The sequence below is a fragment of the Carcharodon carcharias genome, chromosome 8 (assembly GCF_017639515.1).
Source record: "Carcharodon carcharias isolate sCarCar2 chromosome 8, sCarCar2.pri, whole genome shotgun sequence".
Classification (NCBI taxonomy): Eukaryota; Metazoa; Chordata; class Chondrichthyes; order Lamniformes; family Lamnidae; genus Carcharodon; species Carcharodon carcharias.
This window is the reverse complement of record NC_054474.1, coordinates 38,399,899-38,424,550: the sequence shown is the minus strand read 5'-3', so window position 1 is coordinate 38,424,550 and position 24,652 is coordinate 38,399,899.

Genomic DNA, 24,652 nt, shown 5'->3' with positions numbered 1-24,652 from the left:
ACCTAAAAATGAGGTGTCAACCTGATGAAGCTAGAATAAAGGGCTACTTGCATACCTAACAGCTTAAGCAGCAAGTGATAGACAGAGCTAAGCGATCTCACAACCAACGGATCAGATCTAAGCTCTACAGTCCTGCCACAACTGATCATGAATGGTGGTGGACAATTAAACAACTCACTGGAGAAGGAAGCTCAACCAATATCCCCATCCTCAATGATGGAGGAGCCCAGTACAGCAGTGCAAAATATAAGACTGAAGCATTCACAACAATCTTCAGCCAGAAGTGCCGAGCGAATGATCCATCATGGCCTCCTCCAGAGGTCCCCAGCATCACAGATGCCAGTCTTCAGCCAATTTGATTCACTCCACGTGATATCAAGGAATGGCTGAAGGCACTGAATACTACAAAGGCTATGGGCCCTGACAACATTCCGGCAATAGTACTGAAGGCTTGTGTTCCAGAACTTGCCTTACCCCTAACCAAGCTGTTCCAGTACAGTTACAACACTGGTATCTACCTGGCTATGTGGGAAATTGCCCAGGTATGTCCTGTACACAAAAAGCAGGGCAAATCCAACCCAGCCAATTACCGCTCCATCAGTCTACTCTCGATCATCCGTAAAGTAATGGAAGGGGTCATCAACAGTGCTATCAAGCAGCACTTGCTTAGCAATAAGCTGCTCACTAATGCCCAGTTTGGATACTGCCAGGGCCACTCAGATCCTGACCTCTTTGCAGCCTTGGTTCAAACATGGACAAAAGAGCTGAACTCCCGAGATGAGGTGAGAGTGACTGCCCTTGACATCAAGGCAGCATTTGACTGAGTGTGGCATCAAGGAGCCCTAGGAACATGGAGTCAATGGGAATCAGGGGAAAAACTCTCCGCTGGTTGGAGTCATACATAGCACAAAGGAAGATGGTTGTGGTTGTTGAAGATCAGTCATATCAGCTCCAGGATATCACTGCAAAAGTTCCTCAGGATAGTGTCCTTGGCCCAACCATTTTCAGCTGCTTCTTCAATGACCTTCTTTACATCATAAGGTCAGAAGTGGGGATGTTCGCTGATGACTGCACAATCTTCAGCACCATTCGCGACTCCTCAGATAAAAGCAGTCCATGCCAGGCACAAGTCAGGAGTGTGATGGAATACTCCCCACTTTCCTGGATGAGTGCAGATTCCACAACACTGAAGAAGCTGGACAATGTCCAGGACAAAGCAGCCTGTTTAATTGCCACAAACATTCACTCCCTCCACCACCGACGCACAAGAGCAGCAGTGTGTACCATCTACAAGATGCACTGCAGGAATTCACTAAGGCTCCTTAGACAGTGCCTTCCAAACCCACGACCACTACCACCTAGAAGGACAGGTGCTGCAGATAGGTGGTTATAGCAACACCTGGAGGTTCCCCTCCAAGCCACTCACCATCCTAACTCGGAAATATATTGCCATTCTTTCACTGTCACTGGGTCAAAATTCTGGAACTTCCTTCCTAACAGCACTGTGGGTGTACCTACATCACATGGACTGGAGCGGTTCAAGAAGGCAGCTCGCCACCACCTTCTTAAGGCAGCTTGGGATGGGCAATAAATGCTGGCCCAGCCAGCGAAGCCCACATCCTGTGAATGAATTTTAAAAAAGCATAGAGAAAAAATAATTTGCCTTTATCTCGCACCTTTCCTGACTGCACAGCATCCTAACCGATTTCACAGCTATTCACGTGCTTTTGCAATATAGTCTCTACTGTAATGTGACAATCAATTAGTGCCATCAATTATGCACAGCAAGGCCCCATAAACAGCCATAAGATAATTCATAAACTAGTATGTTATGGTAATATTGGTTGAGGGATTAACATAGGTCAGAACACAGAGAGACTCCTCAGCTCAGTTTCAAATAGTGCTATGGGATCTGTCACTTTCACCTGAGACACAGCCTTAGTCTAACATCTCAACCGAAGGACAGAACCTCCAACAGAGCAATGCTCCCTGTGTATTTTATTGAATTTAAAGCCTTGATTATGTGTTCAAGTCTCAGTGGAGTGAGGCTTGAGACTACAACCTTCTGACAGGGAGTGCTTATCCAAGTGCCAAGCCTCTTAAGACAAATCCTTTTTAAAACATTTCAGTATACTACACTTTTAGTAATTTTCTCTTTACTGACACATTATTATTTTTCTTTATTCATTCACTGGATGTGAATGTTTCTGGCAAGGCTGGCATTTATTGTGCACCGCTAATTGCTCTTGAGAAGATTATGGTGAACCGCTTTCTTCAATGCAATTGAGTAACGTGCTAGACCATTTCATACAGTAATTATCAACCACGTTGCGTGGGTCTGGAGTCACTTATAGGCCAGACCAAGTAAGGACGGCAGGTTTTCTTTCCTAAAGAACGTTGGTGGACCAGATGGATTCATATGAGAATCCAGCAGTGTTATGATCACCAATACTGATACTAGATTTTTATTCCAGATGTATTAAATTAACTGAATTCCCTGCTGCCACGGTGAGGTTGAACTCATGTCTCTGAATTGCTAGCCCAGTAACATAACCACTTTGCTACCAAACCAAATAAACTAATTGTGCTTTATTTTTAACTTATTAATTGTGTCCATCATGACACAGCTCCCATAGTGGTAACGCTATTGGAGTAGTAATTCAGAATAGTAATCCCACTATAACAGCTGTGGAATTTGAATGTATTTAATAAATAAATTTGGAACAAAAAAGCAGGTATTATTAATGATGACCATGGAACCAACAGATTGTTGTAAAAACCCATATGGTTCACTAGTGTCCTTTAGGGGAGAAAACCTGCCGTCCTTTCCCAGTGTGGCCTATACATGGCTGCACACGCACAGCAATGTGGTTGCCTCTTATCTGCCTTTTGAAATGGCCAAGCAAGGCACTCATTTAATGGCCATTTGTGAAGGGTAATAAATGCTGGCCTTGCCAGCGATGCTTACATCCTGTGAATGAATTTTTAAAAAGGCATCCATGCTATTGAATATCAATCTAAGGCAAGGCCCTGAAAGGTAAAGGACTCTCCATTTTGCCATGAGTGTAAAGAAAGGAAATAGAAAGAAAGGACTAGCATTTATATATCACCTTTCTTAACCTCAGGACGTCTCAAAAAGCTTTACAGCTAATGGTATAGTTTTGAAGTTTAATATAGGAAACAGAGCAGCCACTTGCACACAGCAAGTTCCACAAATGGTAGTGAGTAAATGACCAAATAACCCCTTCTAGTGGTGTTGGCTGAGATATAAATATTGGCCAGAACAACCAGGCAGAACTCCTGCTGCTCTTTTCCAAGTACAACCGTGGCATGTTTTAGATCAAGCTGAAAGGACAGGCAGGGTTTGGTTTAGCATATCTTCTGAAAGATGGCATCTCCAGTTGTACAGCATCCTCTCAGTGCTGCACTGACTTGGCAGCCTAGGTTATGTTCTGCCACCTTTGGACTGCATCTTGAACCAACAATCTTCTGACTGAGAAGTGAGAGTGCTACTGCTGGGCCAAGACTGATACTTTAAAGGGTTAAAAAGAACTTTAATTAACCTTTCCTTAGTGTCAAAAGATAAAAAAATGAAGTTCATTATTTTATTTTCCATTTTTCTGTCATTCTCTCCTAAGGTGGCAACTCCTGTGTCAATGGACAATTCTTTAAAACCTTATCTCGTTGACCTTTTTCCACCTGTGAATTTGAATTGTGAGCATCAGTAGTCTAAGGCAGCTGTAAGGCACAGCTGAGCCCGATCCTATTCACACACATACAATTTATACCCTCCCCATCCCAGGGACACTGAGGCCAACTACGCAATGCCACTGCTGTTCATCTGAGACAACTTAGTATAGACCAGAGATCAAATTTAGAGCTGACTTGCAATCCAAATCTGTATGTCTCAGCACCACACACATTCTGGGATAGAAATGGGTTGTTACACTTGTTTTTTCACTAAAAACAGAGACAAAAATGAGCAATTTTGCTATCACCTTTGTTCCACTCTGGCAGAACTAGGGCAACATGCCCAAAGGTCACCTGAGCAACATCCAATGCCATGTTGGCCATGGACAATTTCAAGTATTTGGTCCAAAAGTATATGTTAGACATGCAGAGGTGGGACCTAATACCTGTTTTAGAACCCCTCAGTGAAATTGGGTTGTGTAGTAATCATAGTTTCATTTAGTGTGTAATGTACCTTTAAGGATAATACTTTGTTAGGCAAGATCACATAATCTGTAGTAACCAATAGGAAAGTAGCACGAGCTACCTCTACAGTCAGTGTAGAGATAGAGTTAGAGTTGAAAGCACATATGTAGTTGCTGCTAAGTATATTGTAAACAAACTTAATGTTTCCATGCAAGAAGTGACTTCAGATCAACTCGATCGTTAATAGTACAACTTGGCTACGCTACAACAAACTGGCAATGAGGATAAAACAGGATTGAAGAGAAAAAATCAAGATTGAAAGAAAACGGCACTGTAGCTCATTCAGTGACTAAGTAACTCCGTTAGAATTGAAGAAGTTATCCCCTCTCAAAATGCCACAATTTCAGAGAATTTATCCTTTTGAACCTGCCACAGACAATTGGTCTCAATACATAAAATACCTAACATTCTCTTTTCAAGCTAGCAAGAGTACGGGGGAAGAGAAGAGGTGAGTGATCCTCTTGAGTACTTGTGGGAGCAAAACCTAGTCTGATTCAAAGTTTGGTGGCATCCAGTGCTCCAGATTTGAAAAATTTTGATGAATTGGTGGACCTCACAAAGGGTCATTTTCAACCAAAGCCCTCAGTCACGATGCAGAGGTTCAGATTTAATTCATGAAAAAGAACCCCAGTGAGACATTTGCATGCTACGTGGCAAATTTGAAGCAGTTAATGAAACATTGTGAGGTTGGTTCGACACTGAACGATATGCTCAGAGTTCGTTTAGTGTGTGGTGTGAAAGAAGGCACTATTCAGAAAAGATTATTGTCAGAAGTGAATCAGGATCTCAAGAAGGCACTAGGGATAGTCATGGCCATGGAAAGTGCAGTAAGAGATTCAAAACCAATACAGGGTGTGCAAAATGGCACCGTCCTCCACATCGGGAGGGAAACCTTAGCCGAAAGAGTCGCAAAAAAGCGAGACTCTGCTGAGAAGCGGGAAACAGCCCCACTAGCTGAGGAATAAAGAAAAATAACTTAGCAGCAAAATCAAAGAATAATTTTAATACAGGTTGAAACAGTTGGTCTTCTAGTGATTAGCAGTTTAAAAAACTTATCACAGAAATGGACATATAATGAGGCAGTGCAAGGAAAGATTCAAGCAGGCTTATAAACAAAAGAAGAAACCCAATGAAATCTACAATGTAGAAGAGCCTGAAACAACAAATTCAGACATTTACTTGTTTAATCTGAAAGTTAGAAAGACAGAACCAATATATGTCACAGCGAAAGCAAATAGCAAACCCACTAGAATGGAAGAGGACATGGGAGCTCCTGCTACATTAATTGGGGAACATACATTCAGGTATTTGAATAATGGTGAACATCAATTAAGTTTAGAAGAAACAGCCACCAAGCTAAAAACATATACAAGTGAAGACATTCAAGTAAAAGGCATAAGCAGAGTAACTGTCCATCACGGAAGCCAAATGGCAAAGCTACCAGTGTTCGTATTGAGAGGCAGAGGACCAAGCCGTCTAGGGTAAAATTGGCTAAAGGAAATCAAACTTGATTGGCCACTGGGATTCCAAAAGGAAACTGGAAGTGTTCCTGTTTTGAGAAAGGAGTGTGTAAGGACTCAACAACTGAAGAAATGCAGACTGTCTTAAGCCAAAACCTGGAAGAACAGCAGAAGGAACTCAAAGAGACCCTGCTTGATGACAGAGTTCAAGACGAGGTGAGCAACTTTTGAAGAGAAAAAGAAAACCTGTTGAAAGTCCTTCACACACGACAGGATTCCCTCAGATCAAAGTTTGTACCTCTGGAAAAGTATGAAGAGAAACAGAAAGAATTGAGCACTTCTCTGAAAAAACTGAAGAATGAGTTGGCAGAGAAGACACAACAATGCTCAATTTTCCAGGAGGCAGCAAACAAATACAAAAAAAAGATGGAAGAGCTAAAGAATCAGCTAAATGAAGCCAGAGATTTTGGAAGCAAAAGTCGCAGAATTCCCAAGAAGTAGACAGATAATGAAATTTTGGGAGACTCAGCCAATGAGCTCAGACAAGTTGAGCTTGCATCTGAGAGAAGTCTGGCCAATATTGAAGTCAAAAAGAAGGCCGAGATTAAAGTCTGTGCTAGAAAGAAGAAAGCACGAAGAAAGAAGGCACAAAAATACCAATAGGGCATTAATTCTGGTAGCATACGAATACGCTTTTGTACATAGGCCTGGCAATGAAATCGCAAACGCCTTAGTCATTTGCCTTTATAAGAAAATTATGAGCACGTCCCAGTTCCACTGGAACTTGTTTTACTGTTAAATTTCTTAGATTCCTCACTGGTACGTGCTTTTCAGGTCAGAGATTGGACAAGTCAGCACCCAGTCCTATCTCGAGTACGAGAACAAGTGCTACGTGGTTGGTCACAGGAGCCAATATCTGACAAAATGAAACCATACTTCAACAGTATACTTGAAATAACCAGCCAGGATGGCATCCTATTGTGGGGAGCACGAGTGATAGTTCCTCCAAAGGGAAGGGAGCCACTTTTAACTGAACTACACAGTGCCCATCCAGGAATTTCCCGAATGAAGGCCACAACACGCAGCTACCTATAGTGACCTGAAATGGATGGTGAAATAGAAAGTTTAGTAGAGCACCTTGTGCAATGTCAGCAACTGTAAAAGTTGCCAGTGACAGCTCCGTTACACCCTGGGTGTGGTTGCACATTTACTATGTTGGATCTTTCCCATTCAAAATGGTTGAACGTATCTGAAGTGAAGTCACCAACATCGGCCACTACAATTAAGATACTACGTCAGAGTTTTACCATTCACGGACTACTGGAAGTAGTCATTTCCGATAACAACATGACATTTACGAGTGCTGAGCTTCAACAGTTTATCAGCCTCAATAGTATCACTCATGTGAAAACTGCACCGTACCACCCTTACTGAAATGGACTGGCTGAAAGGGTGATTCAAAAGCTCAAGGCAGGCATGGAAAAGCTAACTGGCGATTCCTTGGCAACCAAGCTAGTACGCTTTCTTTTTCATTACATGGCCACCCCTCACATAACAACAGGTGTCACACCTGTGGAGTTATTGTTGAAAAATCGTCTCAGGACAAGATTGAGCTTAACAATGCTAAATTTAAAGGGAAGGTGGAAAGGAGTCAGAACAGCCAGAAAACTAGACACGACTGGAAAGTCAGGAGAGGAAATTTACTGTGGGAGAGCCAGTATACGTGAAGAGCTTTGGGGAAGGACCAAAGTGCTTACAGGGTGAACTAAATGTGGTGACTGGACTTCTATCTTACCGCGTGGAGGTGGAAGGCTGGATCATTCATAAACATGTGGACCATTTAAGGAAGGGAGAGACAAATCACCAAGATATAGTTCCACCAGTGACCATGACTGGGTCTGCGTTCCCTGTTGAGGATACTCAACCCAGGGCTGACATGTCTGAGTTGAGGATACAGAACTGCAAGCACCCACCGAAGCACCTGATGTTCAGGCAACTCTGAAAAAGGAGGTACCTGACCAAGAATTTGAAGTTGTGGAGCTGCGATGTTCCGCACATATCAGGAATCCACCCAAAAGACTGAAGTTGTAAATTACCACCCCATGCCCACGCAAAAGATGCAACACCTGCCCCTTCACTTCCTCTCTCCTCACCGTCCAAGGGCCCAAACAATCCTTTCAAGTGAAGCAGCATTTCACTTGCATTTCCCCCAACTTAGTCTACTGCATTCGTTGCTCCCAATGTGGTCTCCTCTTCACTGGAGAGACCAAACGTAAACTGGGCGACCACTTTGCAGAACACCTGCGGTCTGTCCGCAAGAATGACCCAAACCTCCCTGTCGCTTGCCATTTTAACACTCCACCCTGCTCTCTTGCCCACATGTCTGTCCTTGGCTTGCTGCATTGTGCCAGTGAAGCCCAACGCAAACTGGAGGAACAACACCTCATCTTCCGACTAGGCACTTTACAGCCTTCCGGACTGAATATTGAATTCAACAACTTTAGGTCTTGAGCTCCCTCCTCCATCCCCACCCCCTTTCTGTTTCCCCCTTCCTTTTGTTTTTTCCAATAAATTATATAGATTTTTCTTTTCTCACCTCTTTCCATTATTTTTAAATATTTCTAAATCTTTTATGCTCTCCCCACCCCCACTAGAGCTATACCTTGAGTGCCCTACCATCCATTCTTAATTAGCACATTCGTTTAGATAATATCACCAACTTTAACACCTATGTGTTCTTTTGTTGTGTTGTTTGTGACATCTTTTGATGATCTGCTTCTATCACTGCTTGTTTGTCCCTACAACCACACCAACACCCTCCACTTCTCTTTCTCTCTCTCTCTCTCTCTCTCCCCACCCACCCCCCCCCCCCCCCCCCCACACACACACACACACACACACACACACACACACACACACACACACACACACACACACCTTAAACCAGCTTATATTTCAACTCTTTCTTGGACTCGAACTCAAGGTTTGTCAAAGGGTCATGAGGACTCGAAACGTCAACTCTTTTCTTCTCCACCGATGCTGCCAGACCTTCTGAGTTTTTCCAGGTAATTCTGTTTTTGTTTTGTAAATTACTTACCCAGTGTAAATATTATGTTGTCTTGAAAAATATGTACTTGTAAACATAATATATATAGCTAAGTTAAAGGGGGAGGAATATAGTAGTTATGGTATTATGTAGTGTGTAATGTACCTTTAAGAATAATACTTGTTAGGCAAGATCACATGATCTGTAACCAATAACCAATGGATAACCAATAGGACAGTAGCACAAGCTACCTCAACAGGCAGCGTGGAGATAGAGCTATAGAGTTGGAGTTGAAAGCACACGTGGTTGCTACTGAGTATATTGTAAATAAATGTAATGTTTCCACCCAACAAATGTCTACAGATCAACTCTATCATTAATAGTGCAACTTGGCCACCCTACAACAGGCTGTCAACCTGCCCCACTCATGTTTTGCTGTTTTGGATGCAGCCCAAGCAGCTTCCACAAAAAGGGTAACGAAAGAGCTTTTAAAATTTCTACGTGGAGGCAGGAGGCAGAAGGTGTGTTCACTAGCTCAACACCAGGGGCAGGATATTGAGGTCGGCGAGTGGGACGGGGTGGGGGGGGGGGGGGGGGCCTGCTCGCTGATGCATAACTTCTGACATCACCCCGCATCATTTCAGGTCAGTGGGGGTGCAGCCGAATCAGCTGTATGCCCGCCGACCTGTCAGCGGCCAATTGAGGCCATTTGAAAACTAATTCAACTAGTTAAAAGACCTAAAAACAAAAAAACTGCGGATGCTGGAAATCCAAAACAAAAACAGAATTACCTGGAAAAACTCAGCAGGTCTGGCAGCATCAGCAGAGAAGAAAAAAGTTGACGTTTCGAGTCCTCATGACCCTTCGACAGAACTTGAGTTCGAGTCCAAGAAAGAATTGAAATATAAGCTGGTTTAAGGTGTGTGTGGAGGGGCGGTGGGGGAGAGAGAGAGAGAGAGAGAGAGAAGTGGAGGGGGGTGGTGTGGTTGTAGGGACAAACAAGCAGTGATAGAAGCAGATCATCAAAAGATGTCACAAACAACACAACAAAAGAACACATAGGTGTTAAAGTTGGTGATATTATCTAAACGAATGTGCTAATTAAGAATGGATGGTAGGGCACTCAAGGTATAGCTCTAGTGGGGATGGGGAGAGCATAAAAGATTTAAAAATATTTAAAAATAATGGAAAGAGGTGAGAAAAGAAAAATCTATATAATTTATTGGAAAAAACAAAAGGAAGGGGGAAACAGAAAGGGGGTGGGGATGGGGGAGGGAGCTCAAGACCTAAAGTTGTTGAATTCAATATTCAGTCCGGAAGGCTGTAAAGTGCCTAGTCGGAAGATGAGGTGTTGTTCCTCCAGTTTGCGTTGGGCTTCACTGGAACAATGCAGCAAGCCAAGGACAGACATGTGGGCAAGAGAGCAGGGTGGAGTGTTAAAATGGCAAGCGACAGGGAGGTTTGGGTCATTCTTGCGGACAGACCGCAGGTGTTCTGCAAAGCGGTCGCCCAGTTTACGTTTGGTCTCTCCAATGTAGAGGAGACCACATTGGGAGCAACGAATGCAGTAGACTAAGTTGGGGGAAATGCAAGTGAAATGCTGCTTCACTTGAAAGGAGTGTTTGGGTCCTTGGACGGTGAGGAGAGAGGAAGTGAAGGGGCAGGTGTTGCATCTTTTGCGTGGGCATGGGGTGGTGCCATAGGAGGGGGTTGAGGAGTAGGTGGTGATGGAGGAGTGGACCAGGGTGTCCCGGACGGAGCGATCCCTACGGAATGCCGATAGGGGGGGTGAAGGGAAGATGTGTTTGGTGGTGGCATCATGCTGGAGTTGGAAATGGCGGAGGATGATCCTTTGAATGCGGAGGCTGGTGGGGTGATAAGTGAGGACAAGGGGGACCCTATCATGTTTCTGGGAGGGAGGAGAAGGCGTGAGGGCGGATGTGCAAGAGATGGGCCGGACACGGTTGAGGGCTCTGTCAACGACCGTGGGTGGAAAACCTCGGTTAAGGAAGAAGGAGGACATGTCAGAGGAACTGTTTTTGAAGGTAGCATCATCGGAACAGATGCGACGGAGGCGAAGGAACTGAGAGAATGGGATGGAGTCCTTACAGGAAGCGGGGTGTGAGGAGCTGTAGTCGAGGTAGCTGTGGGAGTCGGTGGGTTTGTAATGGATGTTGGTGGACAGTCTATCACCAGAGATTGAGACAGAGAGGTCAAGGAAGGGAAGGGAAGTGTCAGAGATGGACCACGTGAAAATGATGGAGGGGTGGAGATTGGAAGCAAAATTAATAAATTTTTCCAGGTCCTGACGAGAACACGAAGCAGTACCAAAGTAATCATTGATGTACTGGAGAAAGGGGGCTGGAGTAGGACTGGAACAAGGAATGTTCCACATACCCCATAAAGAGACAGGCATGGCTGGGGCCCATGCGGCTACCCATAGCCACACCTTTTATTTGGAGGAAGTGAGAGGAGTTGAAGGAGAAATTGTTCAGCGTGAGAACAAGTTCAGCCAGACGGAGGAGAGTAGTGGTGGATGGGGATTGTTTGGGTCTCTGTTCGAGGAAGAAGCTAAGGGCCCTCAGACCATCCTAGTGGGGGATGGAGTTAAAAGACCTGCCCGTCCAACTTTAAAGGTTGGCAGGCAGGCTGGGAGCCCTGGCGGGCTTCAGAAAAAACATGAAACCTCATCCACGGACGGGATGATGTTTCATGAGGGTTTTTAAAAATTTAATAAAAGTTTAATTAAAAGTGAAGGATATGTCCCAACTCATGTGACAGTGTCACATGAGGGGACATGTCAGGTAAGTTTTATTTTTCTTCATTTGCCATTTTTAAACTTAACGCCGATCTCCCTGAGGCAGCACTTAGCCTCAGGGAGATGAATGCACTCTTTCATGCGCATGCGCTAAAGAGCTCACTCTTGGCTGAGGGAATTCCCCCCCACCCCCCACCCGCACAGGGAGCGCATGGCACTTCCTAACAGACATCACGCTGGGCAGGCTTTAATTGGCCCGCCCACGTAAAATGGCGGCGCGTCCCCGAGCGGGGGAATAACTCCCCCGCTCCTGAACTTCCCCCCCGATGGGGGGATAATTCTGCCCCATTCTTATTGGCTGCAACCCTCCAGCTATCCTCCCCTCCCTCTCCCATACTTCGTCGAGGTTTCTACAGATAAGGCAAGTGGACAAAAATGTAACCCTCCATTGAGGATTCAAGCTGCCTGAGCAAGTGCAACAGATGCCAGCAATTGATTCAGAATACCATGTTAAGGCTCAGCTTGGGTCTCTCAGTTCAGTTGACAGATGTTTGTGGGGTGCTTTATGCAGGTTCAAAACTTTCCACCCAATCTACCAATCCAATGAGCAACTGGGAAGCAAATCAGCCATGTATAAAGTTAAAGGGCACACCTTCCATGCCCAATCCTCCAAATTCATGTTGCACACTGTCAAAACATTAAAAATTGGGATTGTATCCAACATTACACAAGCGAAAGGCTTACTGTAATCAGCTTCAACACCAATACATAACTTTTGTGCTGAATCTATTGTTTGTAAAAATGTTTGTGAACCTTATTACTGCCAGTATGGCAATACCACTGCAGATACTAATGCGAATGACAGGCAATATTTATCCTCCAATGGAATTGTATTTACCTCACTGAATCTCTAAAGATGGAACATGTGAACATTTGTGTCCTTGATAAATCTGGTAACCAGAATTCCATTTCTGAGGCACTGATGTGTTGCACAGAAGGTGTCCCTAAAGGCACCTCAAGATTGAAAACCTTGACCTTTGTTCCACACTGGTAGAACTAGTCACAGTACATTGACTTGATATATGACTACCACAGAACGAGAGAAAGAGGAATGGGAAGGTTTTAGTTGAGATAAATAGTTGTTCAATACTATATACTAAAATCTATTAAATTGTTCCAAAGAATTTAAAAACCCATGAAATATTACCCAGAACTATATAGAATTGTCTAGCTTAAAGATTATGAAGACCATTATTTCATGATTAAAAATATTAATGGAATAGATTTATTGAGGGCATTTTTCAACTGCCAGCAGTCCAGATCTCACCTGAAAAGCAGACAAGCAACAACTGAAAATTGGGGAGATAGCTCAGTTACCCCATTAACACTCAAAGTGCATCTGTAGCAATTTTCAGGCAGGCCTTTAAGAGGTGGTAGGCTGCTTAAATATGCATATCAGGATACTACGTTAATTGCAGGATCCCAATCGTACTTTCCAAGTTAAATGCATATGCTCTGTCCATTGAGGCCATTATAGTCAATACAGTAATCTTTAAAGGGACCAGCTCAGCAATAAACTTAGAAAATGCATAAAATATTCTTCCTGGGCACTTAAAAATCTCAGAACCTCAGCAGGCCTATTCAAAGCACCCCCCCACCAGGATTATCTATGGGCTGTCTGTTGTAGCAGTCCTATCCAGTCAGCATTATTTCAATACCAATATTATTGAACTGCAACATCTAACTGCAGCTGTGACAGCAATGTTTCTTGTCAATCTCAACAATACCCATGAGCTTATTGGATCTGTCAGTGAAGAACCAGCGCGAGCTGATGAGGAAATAAACATCAATGATTCACAACTGGACAGCAGAGATCAGCCAGAGGACAGGCAACTAGGGCAAAATCAGCTAACCAACTTGTGTCCCGACCTTGGCAACCTTCTGCTAACTTTGTTTTAATTTTTGTACACAAAAGTATGTCTGTCATTACGATCAATTCTCCATCTCGAACAGAGTCCAACTTCTGTACATATGAGGTAACAAGTGAAATTTGGAATGTGAAATCTATTTATTTTTCAAACATAAATCTAATTTCTTTTTTTTCACTTAGACACATAGAATAGACACATGGAAACTAGGAGCAGGGTTAGGCCATTTGGCCCTTCGAGCCTGCTCTGCCATTCAATATGATCATGGCTGATCCTCCATCTCTTTCCTAACATGGCAACAAACAAACCTATTGACTAGGTGAACAAAATTGATCCCCTGGAGCGAACGATACAACGCTAACAATTCAAGACAGCAACTTGAATAAAAAGGAAGCTCCAAAATGCAGACCTGGTAGCAGGAATTGATTTCAAAAGGCCCTTTCACTTGGAAACAAGTACAAACAAACCATTTCAAAGAAAGATAGATGCTATCTCGGCCATGGTGACAGACAAGGAAACTCTGTCAAAATTGATGAGGAAGAAGTGTTGAATATACTATAGGTGGTTAAAGTTGACAAGGCACCAGGACCGATGAGATGGATATTGAAGGAAGTGAGAGTAGAAATTGCAGAGGCACTGGCCATAATCTTGCAGTCTTCCCTAGATTCAGGGGTGGTGCCAGAGGACTGGAGCACTGCAAATATTAAGCCCTTGTGCAAAAATAGTTGTAAGGATAAGCCCAGCAATTACAGACCAGTCAGTTTGACTTCAGTGGTGGGCAAGATTCTAGAAACAATTATTTGGGATAGAATTAGTAGTCATATGGAAAATGGGTTGATAAGGAAAAGGCAGCATGGATTTCTTCAGGGGAAATTGTGTTTAACTAACTTGCTCAAGTTTTTTGAAGAGGTAACAGAAAAGGTCAATGAGGGTAATGCTGTTGGTGTGGTGTACATGGACTTTCAAAAGGCATTTGATACAGTGCCACACAACAGACTTGTAAGAAAAGTTGTTGCTCATGGAATAAAAGCAAAATTGGCTGAAATAAAATACAAAATTGGCTGAAAAATTGGAAGCAGAGTAATGGTCAATGGATATTTTTTAGACTGGAGGAAGGTTTGTAGTGGGGTTCCCCAGGGGTCGGTATTTTGAGCCTTGCTTTTCCTGATATATATTAATGATATGGATCTTGGTGTGGGACTATTTCAAAGTTTGCAGATGATACAAAGCTTGGGAATGTTGTAAACTGTGAGGAGGACATTGGTTGGTAAACTTCAAGAGGACATAGGTAAGTTGATGGAGTGGGCAGATAGGTGGCAGGTGAAGTTCAATGCAGAGAATTGTGAGGTGATGCATTTTGGTGGGAAGAACATGGACAGACAAAATAAAATAAAGTGTGAAATTTTGAAGAGGGTGCAGGAGCAGAAAGACCTGAGTGTATATTTGCATAGATCATTATGTCATTGAAGGTGGCAGGATAGGTGGAGAGAGCAGTTAATAAAGCATACAGTATCCTGGGCGTTATTAATAGGGGCATAGAGTACAAGAGTGGGGAGGTTATGCTGAACTTATATAAGACACTCGTTAGACTTCAGCTGGAGTATTGTGTACAGTTCTGGGCATCACATTACAGGAAGGGTATGAACACATTGGAGATATTGCAGAAGAGGTTTAAAAGAATGGTTCCAAGGATAAGAAACTTCAGCTATGAGGATAGATTGGAGAGGCTGGGACAGTTCTCCTTGGAGAGAAGGCTAAGAGGAGATTTGATAGAAATGTTCAAAATCAAGAGGGGGCTGGACAGAGTAGATAGGGAGAAGCTGCTCCCACTTGTAAAAGGATCAAGAAAAAGGGGGCACACATTTAAAGTGATTTGCAAAAGAAGCAAATGTGACGTGAGAAAAACATTTTCACACAATGAGTAGTTGGGATCTGGAATGCACTGCCTGGAAGTGTGGTGGAGGCAGGTTCAATCGAAGCATTCGAGAGGGCATTGGATGATTATTTGAATAGAAACAATGTGCAGGGGCACTAGGTCATGATGCTCATTTGGAGAGCCGGTGCAGACATGGTGGGCTGAATGGCCTCCTTCTATGCCATTAAAATTCTGTGATTTTGTGAAAAATCATTTTGGACTCGAAACACTAACTCTGTTTCTCTCCGCACAGATGCTGCCTTTCTGTTTTTATTACAAAGAACCTAGATAGTCTACAGTAAAAGAATGACCATTCTGTTTTGCATACCATGCATGCTGTTTGCTTTTCCACCTGAAGTTGTGGTTTGAAAATTACAACGAATGTGAATGTAACTCTCACGATAGGTATCAAGTTAATAGAATCCAGTCAGTCAATTCTCAGAAAATTGTCATATGGGTGAAACAACATCAGAACTCTGTTGATAAAATAGTACAGGGAGATTTTGTCTGCATTTATTGATCGCTGTTGATAGTTGAGCACAGTAATTGTGGCTTTCAGAAAAAAATCAAAAAATTAACAACAAGCTACCAGAATTGTTTAAAGCATTCTGAAAATACTGCCCAGCTCAATCATATCTGAATAATATAGATAAAGCAGATATGGAGAAATAGAAATTTGACTCAATTTCTTTAAACTATGGGTTTCAATTTGTTAAAAACAAAAAACTGCGGATGCTTGGAAATCCAAAACAAAAACAGAATTACCTGGTAAAACTCAGCAGGTCTGGCAGCATCGGCGGAGAAGAAAAGAGTTGACGTTTCGAGTCATCATGACCCTTCAACAGAACTAGGTGAATCCCAGGAAGGGTTGAAATATAAGCTGGTTTAAGGGTTTAAGGTGGTGGTGGGGGGGGGGGGGGGGGGGGGGGGGTTGGGTGGGGGAAGAGAGGTGGAAAGGGGTGGTGTGGTTATAGGCAAAAGCAGTGATGGATGCAGATCATCAAAAGATGTCACAGACGGCAGAACAAAAGAACACATAGGTGTCGAAGTTGGTGATATTATCTAAACGAATGTGCTAATTAAGAATGCATGGTAGGGCACTCAAGGTATAGCTCTAGTGGGGGTGGGGGGAGCATAAAAGATTTAAAAATATTTAAAAATAATGGAAATAGGAGGGAAAAAGAAAAATCTATATAATTTATTGGAAAAAAACAAAAGGAAGGGGGAAGAAACAGAAGGGGGGTGGGGATGGAGGAGGGAGCTCAAGACCTAAAGTTGTTGAATTCAATATTCAGTCCGGAAGGCTGTAAAGTGCCTAGTTGGAAGATGAGGTGTTGTTCCTCCAGTTTGCGTTGGGCTTCACTGGAACAATCCAGCAAGCCAAGGACAGACATGTGGGCAAGAGAGCAGGGTGGAGTGTTGAAATGGCAAGCGACAGGGAGGTTTGGGTCATTCTTGCGGACAGACCACAGGTGTTCTGCAAAGCGGTCGCCCAGTTTACGTTTGGTCTCTCCAATGTAAAGGAGACCGCATTGGGAGCAACGAATGCAGTAGACTAAGTTGGGGGAAATGCAAGTGAAATGTTGCTTCACTTGAAAGGGGTGTTTGGGCCCTCGGACGGTGAGGAGAGAGGAAGTGAAAGGGCAGGTGTTACATCTTTTGCGTGGGCATGGGGTGGTGCCATAGTTGGGGGTTGGGGAGTAGGGGGTGATGGGGGAGTGGACCAGGGTGTCCCGGAGGGAACGATCCCTACAGAATGCCGACAGTGGGGGTGAAGGGAAGATGTGTTTGGTAGTGGCATCACGCTGGAGTTGGCAGAAATGGCGGAGGATGATCCTTTGAATGCGGAGGCTGGTGGGGTGATAAGTGAGGACAAGGGGGACGCTATCATGTTTCTGGGAGGGAGGAGAAGGCGTGAGGGCGGATGCGCGGGAGATGGGCCGGACACGGTTGAGGGCTCTGTCAACGACCGTGGGTGGAAAACATTGGTTAAGGAAGAAATAGGACATGTCAGAGGAACTGTTTTTGAAGGTAGCATCATCTGAACAGATGCGACTGAGGCGAAGGAACTGAGAGAATGGGATGGAGTCCTTACAGGAAGTAGGGTGTGAGGAGCTATAGTTGAGGTAGCTGTGGGAGTCGGTAGGCTTGTAATGGATATTGGTGGACAGTCTATCACCAGAGATTGAGACAGAGAGGTCAAGGAAAGGAAAGGAACTGTCAGAGATGGACCACGTGAAAATGATGGAGGGGTGGAGATTGGAAGAAAAATCAATAAATTTTTCCAAGTCCCGACGAGAGCACGAAGCAGCACCGAAGTAATCATCGATGTACTGGAGAAAGAGTTGTGGAAGGGGGCCGGAGTAGGACTGGAACAAGGAATGTTCCATATACCCCATAAAGAGACAGGCATAGCTGGGGCCCATGCGGGTACCCATAGCACACCTTTTATTTGGAGGAAGTGAGAGGAGTTGAAGGAGAAATTGTTCAGTGTGAGAACAAGTTCAGCCAGACGGAGGAGAGTAGTGGTGGATAGGGATTGTTCGGGCCTCTGTTCGAGGAAGAAGCTAAGGGCCCTAAGACCATCCTAGTGGGGGATGGAGGTGTAGAGGGATTGGACGTCCATGGTGAAGAGGAAGCGGTAGGGGCCAGGGAACTGGAAATTGTTGATGTGACGTAAGATGTCAGAGGAATCATGGATGTAGTTGGGAAGGGACTGGACAAGGGGAGAGAGAATGGAGTCAAGATAACGAGAGATGAGTTCTGTGGGGCAGGAGCAAGCTGACATGATCGGTCTACCGGGACAGTTCTATTTGTGGATTTTGGGTAGGAGGTAGAAGCGGGCTGTCCGAGGTTGGGCGACTATCAGGTTGGAAGCTGTGGGAGGAAGATCCCCAGAGGAGATGAGATCAGTGACAGTCCTGAAAACAATGGCTTGATGTTCAGTGGTGGGGTCATGGTCCAGGGAGAGGTAGGAGGAAGTGTCTGTGAGTTGACGCTCAGCCTCCACGAGGTAGTGGTCAGTGCGCCAGACAACAACAGCACCACCCTTGTCAGCGGGTTTGATGACGATGTCAGGGTTGGACCTGAGAGAATGGAGTGCAGTAAGTTCAGCGAGAGAGAGATTAGAATGGGTGAGAGGAGCAGAGAAATTGAGACGACTAATGTCACGCCGACAGTTCTCAATGAAAAGATCAAGAGAAGGTAAGAATCCAGAGGGAGGGGTCCAGGTGGAGGGAGAATATTGGAGGTGGTTGAAAGGATCCGTTGAACGGGGAGAGGACTCCTGCCCAAAGAAGTGAGCCCGGAGATGAAGACGGCGGAAGAAGAGTTCAGCATCGTGCCGAGCCCGAAATTCATTAAGGTGAGGGCGTAGGGGTATGAAACTAAGTCCTTTGCTGAGCACTGAACGTTCAGCATCGGAGAGGGGAATGTCAGGGGGTATAGTGAATATACGGCTGGGGCTGGGATTGGAAGATGGGGTGGGGACGGAGGGACAGCCAGGGGTGGATGGTCCTAGATGGGTGTTGGTGTCGATGAGTTGTTGGAGCTTGCGTTCCTTAGCACTTGAGACAGAAAGAGAAAAAGTTTCTTGTTGAGGCGTCGGATGAGCCGAAGAATAAAATGAAACTGGGGGCACACGCAGCTTTGAAAAAGGGTACGGCGGTGCTGCTGGAGGGAGAGGTCGAGTGTGTTCATATGGCGGCGCATTGCACTGAGTGTGGATCTCAGGATGCGACGGGAACAGCAGTCCAAGAAACGTTTTATGTCCCGGAAATAGCTGTAATCCTGGGTGGGTTCGAAACATGAGGGGTGGAATTTCAGTTGAAATCCACGTGGGGTAATTCGGAGACAGAGACAGTCACTGAGAAAGGAGATATGGCTGTGAAAGCGGGTTTTAGTAAACACCTTGTCAAGCACCAGGAGAGAAATGGAAAGCAATGAAGGTGAACAAGGCAAAAGGGAGATACGGAAATCTTGTCGTAGAGACGAACAGAACTTCTTCAAGGAGGTAGGCATTTCTTGAAGAGCAGTGCAATCAATTAAACACAGAGATAAAAACAAAAAACTGCAGTTTCAATTTGTGTTGATTAAATATCCATTAGTGTTTTTGAAAATTGTCACCGATCTGAAAGAATGGCAAATTTTCAATGATCTTTGATTCCAGACAAGATGTCTGCATGATAACTTGGCTTGTTTGTTACATCAGTGCATCCAATCAACATGCTATTCAGCCAATGGAGCGTTTAATTAATGAATAACCTTTTAGTTACAGGAGTGCAGAGAATCTAAAGGTAGAAGTCAAGAAAACAATTGGGCATCATGGAATAGACATGAATAATGTTGATGAACAGAGCATAATAGTGCAGGAAACACAAAAGTACAAGCCCCGGAAATGTTTATTGTTGTCAGAGTACAGCTCTGTATGCATGGCATCCTTTCCATCACTTTGCTTTAACTTTTGAGAAATATGTCTAAGTTTCTAAACTTCTGAAAGATCTTTTTGACATTCCAGAATAGCTGTATATATTTATGTCTAGTCATGAACACTCTCAATTAATTGAAAGCTTTACCAACCCAAATGCAGGCAGATGCCGAAAGCGAGTCCAAGCAAAGAGGTGGAGCAAAAAAATCTGAGGCTCTGTCCACATTCCATGGTGTTGCAAAAGAGGAATGAATAGATGCTGTAAAAATCGCACAGAGCTGGAGATAATCATAGAAATTCTCATCTCGTTTATGCTGTCATCAATAATACCAAAGGTGCTCTTCAAAACCTTCATAATGATGAGGCCATGAGAGTCACAGAAACATATATTCACAATTTTTTGTACAAACATGAGATTAAAGATTCAAGCTTCATGAAGAAGCATAAAACAAAATTGACTTAGTGATGCGATTGGTCCTGATATATCCCAATCACAGGGGATGAATTTTGCCGACTAATAATGGAAGTATATTTTTGGTCAATCAACCTGCTTGTAATGTAACAGAATAATTGTTTCTCTGATCATCCATTGTCCAACTTCAAAAAGGTGCTTCTTAATTAAAACAATCTGCTAAGAAATAAAGATACAATAATGGAGTCTGATGTCTGCAAGCTTTATGTCTGCTGTGACCTCAACTCTTTTTGATTGATCAGAAGCTATTAATCTTTAAAGAAGTGAGGTGAGAATGAGTTCCCTCGGCATCAGCATTTGATTGATTGTGGCCTCAAGGAGTTCTAGCAAAATTGAAGTCAATAGGAATTGGGGGAAAATCTCTGCCAGTTGGAGTCATACCTAGCATAAAGGGAGATGGCTTCCTGCTTGAATGGTTTGTTAAACCTACAATCAGTTCAGCTTGAAAATGATACATCAACTTCTGTTTCTTCTAAATGATTTTCATGTTCAGCGTGCATTCTTGATATTTTAACAGTAAGATTTTCATATAATATTGTTAGCCACAGCATACACTTTTATTCTTTCATGGGATCTGAGTGTTACTGGTAAACCCAGCATTTGTTGCCCATTCCTAATTGCTCTTGAGAAGGTGGCAATGAGCCATTGTCTTGAATTGTTGCAGTTCATCTGGGGCAGATGCACCCACGATACTGCTGGGAACAGAATGTGAGAATTTTGATCCTGCAAAAATGAAGAAACGGTGATATGGTTCCAAGACAGGAGGGCTTGGAAGGGAAGTCAGAGGTGGATGGTGTTCCCATGTGTCTGATGCCCTCGTACTTCTAGGTGGTAGAGGTTGTGGGTTTGAAAGGTGCTGTCAAAGGAGTCTTGGTAGGTTGCTGCAGTGCATCTTGTATATAGTACACACTGCTGCCACTCTATGTTAGTGGTGGAGGGAGTGAATGTTTAGGTTGATGGATGGGAGGCAGCTCAAGCAGGCTGCTTTGTTCTGGATGGTGTCAACCTTCCCAGTGTATTATTGGAGCTGCAGTCATCCAGGCAAGTATTCCATCACACTCCTGATTTGAGCCTTGTAGATGATGGACAGGCTTTGGGAGTCAGGAGGTTAGTTACTCATCTCAGAAATCCCAGCCTCTGACCTGCTCTTGTAGCCACAGTATTTATAGGGCTGGTGCAGTTCAGTTTCTGGTCAATGATAACCCCCCAGGATGTTGACAGTTGGAGATTCAGCAGTGGTAATGCCATTGAATATCAAGAGGTGATGGTTAGATTCTGTCTTATTGGAAATAATCATTGCCTGGCACTTGTATGGTGCAAATGTCACTTGTCACTTATCAGCCCAAGCCTGAATGTTGTCCAGGTCTTGCTGCATATCAGCATAGACTGCTTCAGCATCTGAGGAGTTGCAAATGGTGCTGAACATTTGCAATTATCAACAAACATCCCCACTTATGACCTTATGATGGAGGGAAGGTCATTGATGAAGCAGCTAAAGATGGTTGTATCTCGGGCACTACTCTGAGGATCTCCTACAGCAATGTCCTGACACTGTGATGATTGACCTTCAACAACCACAGTGGAAGTAGAAAGGGGAGGATAGGCAAAACAAAAGGGTGAAATATAATAGTCCCTCTGGAAGCAAGTTTGAAGTAATGGGGACCACGTGATTGGGCGGGATGTTGTGGGTGACAATCCCACTACCTTTCCATCTGCCCCAATTAAGTCAGGCTGGCAGACTCCTAGAGACCAACTGAGTCCCTTAAGTTGTCACTTAAGGGTTTCATCCCACCCTGTCCCACTTACTATATCCACCGCCAATCCTCTGGGCAAGCCTCAGTGCAAAACCAGCAGTGGCCACCACTCCCATGTTGCTGTCAGTACTGCAGAGTTTTCAGCTTCTGATTGGCTGGCAGCTCTTGGGGGTGGGATATCCATCCCACACTAGGCAGTGTAGAGAAAAAACCCAGGGGAGCCAGGAGTCCCAGTGACAGAGTTTCCACTGCCAATTAGGAACTTTATTCCGTTGGCATTCCCGAAGATTGGATTGGTGGGGGTACCATCAGATTTTACTGTGGATGATGGAGCCCCTGCTGCCCACTTAAATTCCATCCGAAAAGTTTACAATACAAATATAGTTGTAGGATTAATGTAATATAAATAAAACCTTGCTCTTGCATGCATCTCCAAAATGTTTCGCGGAGTGAGGAGACTCTAACTTCAATCTCTGGTGTCACCATTAATAACATAGCAGGCTTATTATTGATAAAATAGATGCTGAAGCATGATGCAGGAATAACTTGAGGGGACAGAATAGATTGATTTTCTCTTTGAAACAACCCAAGAAGCACACAACTAAAGCTTATTTATAATTCTATACTAACTGCAGGGTAAGGAAAAGTTCACACATGCTCTTTGTCTGCAAGCAATTTCCTGCTCCATGCTGTAAGTGACCATTTTCCAATTGTTGCCTATGGTTTCGTGACTGATAGTCCCACTGTGCTTGATCAAACAAGAGTCTTTCTTCCTCTCCTCAAATACACAATAGAATAACCCCTCATTTACTCAATTGCCTATTAAACGCTGTGATTTTTTAAAATTTCACTTTTTTTTACAATTATTTTGAACAGATCACTTTTATGGAAGATGTAACTTCAGTCAGTCAGTCAGTCATTCAATGACAGTCAGTCAAGATACTTAATGGAATTTGCCTTTCAAAAGCAGTATAACTACAAAACTCAAAGGCATTGGGTTATGTTATGTCTGCTGACAATTATCATAAAACACCACCAAAAAGAATACTGAGCCAACCATATCTAAGATTAATATTCTATTTGACTTAAAGAATAACTATTAATAATAGAGAGAAAAACATATTCTGCATAAACGCTGACACTGTTTTTTGAATGCATTGAGTTTGAGAATTGTCATTGTTGCAAAGCATAAAAATGAACATCTGTTAGCTGCACACAGGGGATTTTATATACAAACAAAATTTGAAACCTCCATTTTTAGCAAGATTTTGACCTTCACGTGTAATGAGATATGCTTATCAACCTGAACTATTTACCTCAGAACACTAGCTTATCCAAAATTCAAATGCTGCCAGGGGTTATCTACAAAATAGGAGTTTGTCATTCAGTTTTCTAATTCCACAGCACAATCAATGCATATTACAGTTATTATTGTGTGACCATGTTACCTGACTTCAAATTTTGCATGTCCCAACCAAGCCTTATGTACTACTTAATGTAAAAATCAGTGCTGTCAATTAGGTTCAATTAGCTTCTGTGTTTAATGCACTTAACCTTTTTTAGCAATTAGTGCTTTTTAACAAATTAATCATGTAAGTTAGGGGAATAATGCTGTAGTTCAAAAAATGGCGTTCAATTTTCTCATTTTCATATATCTTCCTCTGTATTTTCAAATTAAAAATGTTAAATTATGTCAGTTTACCTTACAATGAATCCTCTAATGAATCAGTAATAACCATTACTGTTTCCCAACCAACTGACTGTTGTGTTGTTATCATGGTATGGGTTTATTTATTAAGACTAGGTACATGAAACAGATATGCATGGATAGAAAATTTGAAGACATCAGCAGCAGAGCAAAAGTGCTCAAAAGCAAAAGTGAAACTAAGGCCAGAATTTTCCAGCCCCATTGGCGTTGGGCATCATGGTGGTTGGGGGAGAAAATCTGGCAAGAAGGCCAAAAACCAGCTTCACACTGGCGTGATATTTGAGCGGGATCATCCGACGGCATCCACCATGGCAGAAAGCCAATCCCGCTGAAGCCAGCATGAACCCACTTTGAATTGCACTAATGGGATACAAAGTAAGGCCCAACCAGAATCGTTCCCCCATACCCGATTTACCATCGCGCCAGCAGGAAAACACACCATCTCAGAACACGTCTGGACAAGTGTGATATGCAGATGTCGGGATTTACCACCAGCGCCTTGCTCAGATTGCAGACATCGGAGGAGCAGAAGATTCTGGAGCCCTACAGCTACCGGGCTCTGGAATAACATGTGCATCGCATGCTGGGTGGATTCTCATTGACATGGCTCCATTGCAAAGCAGATCATGGAAGGTGGGAGGCTCCATTGATGTCTCGGGCTACTTCAAAACATTATGGTCTTGGCCATGGGCTGCTATGGATGCAAGGGTTGGGGAAGAGGAAGGTCCAGCTGTGTGTGGGAGAGGAAGGTGTTGAGGTTGGTAGGGGAGGAATGAAGGTGTCAGTGGGATGAGGTTGGGGGGGAGCGAAGGTATCGGGTGGTGAGTTTGGGATGGGGGGGCAAAGGTGTCGGGTGTGGTGAGGTTGGGAGGGGGAGAAGGGAGTAAGGGGGAGGAGGGTGTAATGGGGAGAATGTGGCAACTGGGGAGGTAGGTATAATGGGGGGAGGAAGGTGTCAGGGAAGGGTTTC